Source organism: Electrona antarctica (assembly GCF_951216825.1).
Source record: "Electrona antarctica genome assembly, chromosome: 6".
Taxonomy (NCBI): domain Eukaryota; kingdom Metazoa; phylum Chordata; class Actinopteri; order Myctophiformes; family Myctophidae; genus Electrona; species Electrona antarctica.
Window position 1 is genome coordinate 257411 of NC_136811.1, and position 9122 is coordinate 266532.

Below are 9122 nucleotides of genomic sequence, written 5' to 3' on the forward strand. Positions count from 1 at the left end.
ATGTCACATCGTTCAATATACAACCTTGTGTCTTAAAGGACCACTTCGCCACTATTCAACCTAGTCTGTGTGTTTTTAATCATTAGCATATATGCTAAAATGCGCCCGTTTATTATCATTGGTGTTCTGTAGCTCCGTGGGCGCACTTCCAAAGCTGTCCACCATGTACGTATTTGTCCAAAAATGACGTAGGTGGTGGACACTCGGTAGGCTTTCAGAAACTACAGGGACAATGGACAGGTAGGCTTGCCGTAGCTAGCCTAGCCGCGAAGGACACCCCTGTCTACACAACAACAAACGAAAACAACGAGTCAGTATGGCTGCTCCAGGGGATTTTTCCCTTACACATATTGGCAGAATCTGCGTTAGGGTCGTTATATGAACCAGAAATATACGGAGGAAGAAATGCAGTGACGGGGACAAGAGCAGCTGCTAGTTGCTGCATCTGGAGGTGTGGACTGTTGCCTGCTGGAGCGACCTAGCTAGTAGCTTTCCCTGGTCCAGTGCGTCGCACATGCAAACCTTTCTGCCCAGGAAAAACCTGCGTTCAGGATGCCTAAATAAACTGGAAGTTGCAACCGAAGCCTGATGGACGAAGAGGGACATTCAGATTGAAGTAAGTGTTCAATGTATTTACAGCTTATTTGTGTACGTGTGTGTCGCCACACCGTATTGTTTACATAAAGTGTCAGAGGCTAGGCACAGCTTCAGCCTACAACTTTTCGGTCCAAACATCTTCTATTCGTTCAACTATTCATTAATTCAATTCAAAACTGTATGGCATGCCATCTGAAGCAATGTTAGCCATGGGCTCGTATGTTTCAGTGCTAGCAATGTAAACATTCAAGTGTTATACCTGTGTCCATTAGGTCAGCCCAGATGGGTACAGAAGGCTGATGAAGCTGAAGATGTCTTTGATGGACTGATGGTGAGCCATACATACTCAACTCAAACTTTATACATAAAGCACATTACTGTATTTGCTGTATTTTGTTTGACCCCCTAGAAAACTAGATGACACGTCTCAAGGGCATATCATTTTCAATAAAGGTTCATATATTTATATATGCTTTTACAAAGACCAGTCAGTGGTCAACCAAAGTCCTGTAAAATGTAGTAAATATACTGTCATTTATACTATAGGCCTACTGTGTCTCACACAGACGGTTTCACACTGTAGTATTGAATTGTATCTGTAAATCACACTAGATGACAGTGAATTGACTTTTAACCTTTTGTAATATCTCAAAAGAAAAAAGATCATTACTGCATCAAAAGTAATCAAACTATAAAACTGATGACATTGTACAAATTACACAAGCAAAGTGCCTTGCACTGAATAATAATAAAACTATTTGTATCGCACCTTTCATGACATGCAATGCAGCTCAAAGTGCTTTACAGAGCAATGGTGAAAAAAAAGAAACGCAAGGCATAAAACATTGAAATGGCAGTAATGCAATAGTGAGGACATGAATAAATCTAAAAGCAAGAGTGTATAAGGTGGTCTTGAGCTGTGCTTTAAAATGTCTAGAGACTGCCTGTCAAAGGTACAGTGGGAGTTTGTTCCACGCCGTCGGCCCGTAGAAGCTGAAAACTGCTTCACTGTGTTTTTTTGTTGCCATTTGTTAGGCACATCGAGCAAGCCAGCTGTGAGGACCTGAGGGGGTGGTTTGGGACATATCTAGGCAGGCAGTCATGTAGGTCGGTAGGTCACAGATGCAGACCAATAATTGTAAAATCAATCCTAAAAACAACCGGAAGCCAATGCCGTGACACTCTTAGTTTTAGTTAAAACTCTGGCTGCCGCAAGTTGTAATCGGTCAGTTGTTTTCTTTGGCAGTCCAGAATAAAGTGCATTGCAGTAATCAAGCCCAGAAAAAACAACGGCGTGGATCAGTGTTTTTGCATCATCTAATGACTGACAGGCTCTGATTCATACAATATTTCTAAAGGTGAAAAAGGCAATCTTGGTAACATGATTGTGTGAATTAAAATTCAATTCAGAATAATGACCCCCAAGTTCTTTACTGTACTGTTACTTTCTACAGTCAGGTTGCCAAGTCTGCTTATTATTATGATTGATATGTGATACTCAGTTGTAGCCTACCTACTCATTTGATCAGTAAAGAAACATACTGTACATAGCCTACACACTCAATCGTCCATTCCAGTAATCCTTGAGTGCTTTCACCATTACTGACTCTACGTCTCTCACCACAGCATGTGCGTCTGCTCCTGTCCTGTCTCGGCCAGAAGCAGCTCCAGTGACGTGTCATCATGCAGAAAGCCTGAAAAACCACCTGCCTCAGTGACCTCTGACTATAGAACATCTAGTTTGTTAGTTTCCAGTTCAACCATAGACCCCTGTTTTTTGAGTGGTGTAAACCACTCCTACAACTGGCTTTTGTGTGCAGAAAAAAATGAGCATGGTTGCTATGTTCAAAATAATTTCTGACGTAATTAAATCACACCCGGGTGAACTGGATGACCGTAGCAACCATGGTCATTTTTTCTGCACAAAAAAAGCCAGTTGTGAAATCACATCCGGGTGTGATTTCATTACGTCAGATCAGAGCTGATCAGGCTATATAATACCTTACCTTATATAATACCTCACATCGGATGTCAGACATTACGTCAGACCACAGCTGATCATGCTATATAAAACCTTACACCACTCAGTTCACACGGGTGTGATTTTTGTTATATATATCTGTAGATTTATGTAAATCAGTACTATTAAAAGATAGTTGATTTGATGACAAGTTTGTTTTATTTTATCTCATGTAGGCGTATGGTATTTATACATTTTGACCAATTCCTAATACTCATTCACATCTGAATGCAAACAAGACCACAATGGAAATAAGTGAATAAGTGAATGTGTTTTATTGTACTGTAACATAAGGTTTAAAAAACAAGGCCACACAGGAAAAGTTTGTAAAGTATCAATATTGCTATATAGAAATACTCTGTTACAAGTAAAAGTCCAGAATTTAAAATGTACTTCAGTAAAAGCACGACAATATTGGTAAAGGCTTAAGAGTAGTACATTGATTTATCAATCCAGATTGTGTACAACAGCAACATACAAAGTAAATTGTATCTATATAATATACTGTATACTTCATGGGAGTTCCTTGAAAGCCACTTCTTCATCTCTTGAGTCGAAGACAGCCACCGAGACCTCAGCTCCTGCATCAAATAAAGTATTATGCAATTATGGGCCTATCTGACCAATCATGAGACAATATGGTAAACAATAAGGTTTTTCATTTTTGCAAAAATGTTGAAAAATAGCAAATGTATACAAGCTCGCAGCACGGCACCAAGTGACGCACTGAGCTTGTATATCTGCTATTTTTGAATAGCCAATGCTAATACAGATGCTTTCCCGGTTTTAAATGCTTTTATGTTTGGTTTGTAGTTTGAAGCTTGATATGGAAAAATGTAGCTCTGGTCCATAGCCTTCTGCAGGGCTATGGACCAGAGCTAGGAAAAATGGTGGTGTTTATGTGGAGGGTGTTCCAGTTACAAACAGCAAAAAAGGTCTTTAGCTGTAAGCATCAGAGACACTCGGCATGTCAAATTCATTTATAGACATCACAACAACAACCACGTAACAACAACCATGTATTTTGAAAGGAAATGCATGTGGTCGTACGTCGTAGCTTTAGTTTATTACGACATACCTCTGTTCTGCTTCGATGATGATGATCCGCGTCAATTCTTCCATTAGATTGCGGTCGAACTGGAAGATATCTGCGGTGGTGAAATGTTCACTGCACACCCAAAGTGGTCCGAGTACAGTACAGAGTAAAGCTGGATGATTGCATCTGTATTTTCGTCATAACGAGTTCTAAAAACAAAGCCAGCCAGTGGCATCTCGAGTCCGACGCACGTTCGAACTCACTACTATTACCGCTACTTACTTACTACCAGAGACTAGGCTACTAACTACTATACCACCACTACTGCTGTTACTATTACTACCGCTAAATATTAGCTATTATTACTTCTATCGCTTGCAACTCCAAACAACAACAACACGAGAAACTTTCAGCTTCCTGGGGCTGCATGTCTGTCTGTCGCGCAATGCACTGTGGGTAATGTAGGAAATGAGCGCACCGTTCCTCGGCTCGTTACATGAGCCGTTGTCAGCCACTATATCGCCAAATGAAAATATTTATATTTTTTTCATGAACGCATATCATACTAAAGCATGACAAATGCCATGTTATAGTGGCGAACTGATCCTTTAAACCAAATGGACTCTTATAGAGCACCGAAGTCCTGACGTCACTGCCCTCTACTACCAGTAGAGGGCAGTGAGCGCAAAGGTTCCTGTATGTTTTTATAAGCATTGTACTCTCCATAGGGGGATTTTAGATCGCCTCATATAAGAACTGTGTTTGAAAAATAAACCGATCACCCCGGCCTTTTCACTCATATGGATATGAAGCATCGACTGAAGGTGGAAATGTACAAATATACCCAAAGAGTAACAAAATAAGCGTTAGAAACGAGCCAAACAACCCAGAGACTACATTTCCGGGTAGGCTGCTTCTGCCCGCAGCCCGTCGCACAACAGAAACTGAACGTTAATTACGTTTATTTTTATTTTTATTTTATTGATATATAATGTATCGTGTTTAGTACGAGTCGAGTCACCACCAGCTGAGCTTACGTCAACGAGGAATCTCAGGAACGCAATATGTTGACAGCTGGGCGTGACGTATATGCTCAGTGACATTGCATTCATATGTAGTTTCAAGGCTTTTGCGGTCACATTAATTCCATTTTCTCTAGAAACTGGCTGTATCAAATATGAATGGACATCATTAACGACGCACAGCCACTCCCCTGACAGAAACGCCGAGGTGGTCGGTTTATTTTTCAAACACAGTTCTTATATGAAGCGACCTAAAATCGCCGTTTGGGGATCTCAATGCAAATAAACAAATACATGAACCTGGAGATTGACGACCTCTACTGAAAGTGACGTCAGACTTCGGAGCTCTATTAGGGGCCATTTGGTTTAATTTGGTTTTAATGCTCTCAAAGAGTTAAATTATTGTTAAACATCCGTTAATTTACAAGAAACTCTACACAATTAGAGAATGTAGAGAATGTATTATTTGTGTGTGTGGTTTTTTTTCTTCCCCCATTGAAAATTGGAACGAGAATGAGTGCGAGAAGCAACCTCGCCCTTTATTGTAAATAGGAAATATGTCTAAAGTAAAGTACAAATACCTGAAAACTGTACTTATGTTCAGTTCCCAAGTAAATGTACTTTAATTTACACAACTGCTAATAACATATGAGGCAAGTGAACCATATTGTTTATTAGTCTCAGCCTCTGTTTTTATTTTATGTAATCTTTTGCTGTGTTTTCCTGTGTAATGTACCTATATGTCATGCACTCTATTGTCTTTCATGTTTTCTTTTGTCGAGACTGCAGACAATGTAAATTAGAATCTTTGCTAAATCTGGTGTGTGTTTACATTGCATTGTGTATTGTCCTGTCTAAATTAGCCAACAAAGTAATGTGCATGTGCGTGCGTGCGTGGCGTTCATGTTTCGCGTGCGTGCGCGCGTGTGTGCGTGGCGTGCGTCTGTGCGTGTGTGTGTGTGTGCGTGTACATGTGTGTGCATGCGTGTGTATCAGGTGCAGTGGGTCAACGGTGAGCGGCTCCAACCGCTATGAGAGCAGAGAGAGGATCAACACAGACGCTCACCGAACCCTGATCAACGATTCATCCTCCGAGACAGAGAGCGGCAACTACAGGACATACACCACGGTGAGGGGAGAGGAGAGGAGAGGAGAGGAGCTCAGCTCTCATTTGGAGGAAAGGCATTCATTATAGACCAGGGGGCTTCAACAGTATAGTTCACCCCCCTCAAAAAGATACAATATTTTAACTTTGAACAGCAACTGTGTCTGCCGCGTTACCATCGGCGGTTTTGACCGCCGGGCTGCAGTGCGGTCACTTTCTGTTTACCGGCCCACTCCCGCCCACTAAAATAACTAAAATGCTGCATTCACATGGGATCAGGCAAACGGCAGTGTGTCCCCGTCATTTCAGTGAACGGGGGCAGGACGGTAAACGGAACAGGACAGCCCGGCAGCAATTCACGACGACGCGCATGTTCCCTCCACGATGACGTACATGTTCCCTTCACGATGACGTACATGTTCCCTCCACGATGACGTACATGTTCCCTTCACGATGACGTACATGTTTCATCCACGATGACGTACATGTTCCCTACACGATGGCGTACATGTCCCCTTCACGATGATGTACATGTCCCCTTCACGATGACATACATGTCCCCTTCACGATGACGTACATGTTCCCTCCACGATGACGTACATGTTCCCTTCACGATGACGTACATGTTTCCTCCACGATGACGTACATGTCTCCTCCACGATGACGTACATGTCCCCTTCACGATGATGTACATGTCCCCTTCACGATGACGTACATGTCCCCTTCACGATGACGTACATGTTCCCTCCACGATGACGTGCATGTTCCCTACACGATGGCGTACATGTTCCCTTCACGATGACGTACATGTTCCCTCCACGATGACGTACATGTCCCCTTCACGATGACGTACATGTTCCATACATGATGACGTACATGTTCCCTCCACGATGACGTACATGTTCCCTCCACGATGACGTGCATGTTCCCTTCACGACGACGTGCATGTTCCCTTCACGATGACGTACATGTTCCCTCCACGATGACGTACATGTCCCCTTCACGATGACGTACATGTTCCATACATGATGACGTACATGTTCCCTCCACGATGACGTACATGTTCCCTCCACGATGACGTGCATGTTCCCTTCACGACGACGTGCATGTTCCCTTCACGATGACGTACATGTTCCCTTCACGATGACGTACATGTTTCCGCCACGATGACGTACATGTTCCCTCCACGATGACGTACATGTTTCCTCCACGATGACGTACATGTCCCCTTCACGATGATGTACATGTTCCCTCCACGATGACGTGCATGTTCCCTCCACGATAAAATCTTTTTACCGTTCCGTGCCGTCCAACAGGTGGTGCCGCTTGCCTGAGCCCATGTGAATGCAGCATTAGACTCTTGCCTGAGCACATGTGAATGCAGCATTACACTCTTGCCTGAGCCCATGTGAATGCAGCATTAGCCAATAATGTGATGACCGGTCGGAACGATGCTGATGACTCCAATCCGCAGGGCTCCTAACGGAGACTCTGCATGTCATCACATTATTGGCTCAGAAATGCGACAGAAAATAACGTGAATTCAAGGCTTCACGGGGTAGGGTGTGTCGTTAGTAGTTTTAAGTAGTAATAAGTCGTTTTTTGGGGGTGAACTATACTCCTTTAACGGGAAGATTAACAGGAAGTTGTTTGACGTTCACAGGAAGGCTCTCACCACTACTACTACCCCACCAGTGACTACCGCGTTGCTCTCTACCCCCACCCAGAGGACACCCGCAGGCATGGTAAGACGTGGCAATGGGATTGGCGGATGGCGTCGTTTTGTGACGTGTTGAAATATGCTGATATACTAGTGCAGTGGTCTTTAACCCTGCAACACCCGGATATATTTCTACTTGCAAAAAAGAGATTTCAACCTACTTTGTATTACTAGGATTTATCAGAGGAAATTATGTGCATACATTTTGCATAAACGTTATTATTTTTTTAAACATTTATAATAATTATTAAAACAATAATAATACATTAATAATTTACATTTGGGGGATATCTTTCACAATAATAAATAAAACATTCTACGTTCTAGACATTCTAATGATCACAACAAATATATATATTACAGGCATTTTAATTACTTTTATCAGGGTTAAATTTCCGTTAAATTCATTAAAAATTGCACAAAAGTTGCAGAGTCCAGAGATTTTGAAGTTGTGTTGATACCAGGGCCCATTACTTATTCTGCATTTGAGCCACGGACCACCATTTGAGGTCTATCAACTGCAAGCTGATATAATATGACTATGAGTCATTTCTTGTTTCCCCTTTTTTCCCCCATTGTTTCCTAGACGTGGCGCAGTACCCAGCAGAGCCTCTAGGGGGCCCCGGTCACGAGTACGAAGACGTGGGTTTGTACCAGGAAGTGGTGAACGCCCCTCCTCTCCCCCTCCTCTCTACCCCACTTCCTGTGTGGTCCGGCAGACTGCAACCGCAGAGCGCCACGTGGGGAGCACTGCCCTATACTGGCCACCATGCACAGGTTCATAACACTATGCCACTGGTTGTCAAAGCGGGGCTCCGTAGACCCCCGGGGGTCCCTGATGGGGGTCCCAGGCAGTGTTGATTTCGGCAGTAAATTTAGATTTAGACATATATAGTCTCTTGAATAGTTTTACTGTCGTAATGACTGATTTTACACTTGCTGAAAATAGCCGATCCATCGGCTAAAAAATAGCCGATCTATCGGCTATTTTCAGCATGCAACCAAGTGTAAAATGACTTACACTGGATCTCTTGTGCCTTCATAACATTTTAGTCTAGTTTTTATTTGTTGACGGAATTGTCAATATATTTAGTCTTATAGATTTAGTCATCATAGCTTATTTGTTGACGAAATTGTCAATATATTTAGCCTTAGTTTTAGTCATAATAGCTTAGTTTTCATTTAGTTTCCATTTAGCTTGTGTCAGTGAAAAAAGGCAGTCGACGAAATCAACACTGGTTTCAGGGGGTCCCACAAAAAAAATAATAATAATACAAAAATAAATCACACTTGTGTGAAGTGAGTGGCGCTAACGTAACATGTCTATTTGCTCAGACACTATGATGTAAAATTCTCTATTCATTGTCCATGGGACGTTAATGTTTGTGTAAGATGAAAATCTACACTAATAGCTGAATATAGGAGGGGCTAGCATACCTCAAAAATAGTTAATATGGCATTCATATTATTTTAACCACAAAGGCTATTTGAAAATAGCTGATCTACAAGCTCACAAATGACGTTTTCTTTTCTAAAATAAGAACATTTTGATATATTCTTCAAACATTTAAAAAATGAACACAGATCTTGTATGGGAGTCTCTGGCACACAATATTTTCAGA

General features: G+C 42.0%; 1 long non-coding RNA gene across 1 annotated transcript; it reads left to right on the plus strand.

Annotated features, from left to right (window-relative positions):
- The first annotated feature begins 545 nt into the window (after positions 1–545).
- LOC306924879 lies at positions 546–2363 on the plus strand. Its single transcript, XR_013790222.1, has 3 exons — positions 546–616; positions 870–928; positions 2224–2363. It is a non-coding gene; the product is annotated as an uncharacterized lncRNA (long non-coding RNA).
- Positions 2364–9122: the final 6759 nt, after the last annotated feature.